We start from the raw sequence: 801 nt of genomic DNA, 5'->3' as shown, positions 1-801 counted from the left end.
GGTGACAAAAAGTCACAAAGAGAAAGTACAGCGACAGCCTTCCCAACCTTTAAAACACAATCGTACTATTTAGTTTTCACTTTGTAGCCTTTTGAAGTGAAGAAATAGGACACATAAAATGATTTTCCCGTGTAACCACTGGCGGGATATGCTTCCTGGACAAAGTCTTTGAGGCCACGAGGGCTTCGTGAGCTCGTCTTCATGCATTTTCCTACCAGTCAGTGTTCATAAGGTATATAAGTTTTCCTTATATCAGTGAAATATCTGGTCTGCAGATGAATCTGAAGTTGATTTCAGCTGGGCTGTTTGGTTGATCACCTCTCTGCGTTTCCTGCAAGGTTGCAATGTCTCCCCCCTGGGAATACCTGGTTGTGTTTTCTGCAAGGTGTGCCCGAGTCTGACTCACTGCTCTTATTTGACTGACTGCTTTTGATGTGGTGGGAACCGACAGAATGACCTGGTCCAAACGCCAGCGTCACCGGCTTCATGTTCGCCTCCTCCCTTATCCCACGTCCAGTCCACTGGCAACTCCGTTGGCCGAATCTTACACGCGGGTCTGGAATGTGGCCTTTCGCATCACCTCTGCTGTTAGCACGGTGCTCTGGGTCATCGATCCCTTTGACCTGTGCTAGCTGTTCCTGTCCTTGTGGTCACTGCTCCAGCGGGTCCCCATTCCATTCAGAATCGATTCCAAACGTTACCAGGTTCTACATGTGTCGCCTTCCCGTACTCCGCCCTCTCTTCTGATGTCCCCTGCTAGTGCTTACCCATTGTTCACTGGATCTTAGCTGCACTGACCGC

Source organism: Pteropus alecto, unplaced genomic scaffold, assembly GCF_000325575.1.
Source record: "Pteropus alecto unplaced genomic scaffold, ASM32557v1 scaffold90, whole genome shotgun sequence".
Taxonomy (NCBI): Eukaryota; Metazoa; Chordata; class Mammalia; order Chiroptera; family Pteropodidae; genus Pteropus; species Pteropus alecto.
This window is presented reverse-complemented; position numbering follows the sequence as displayed.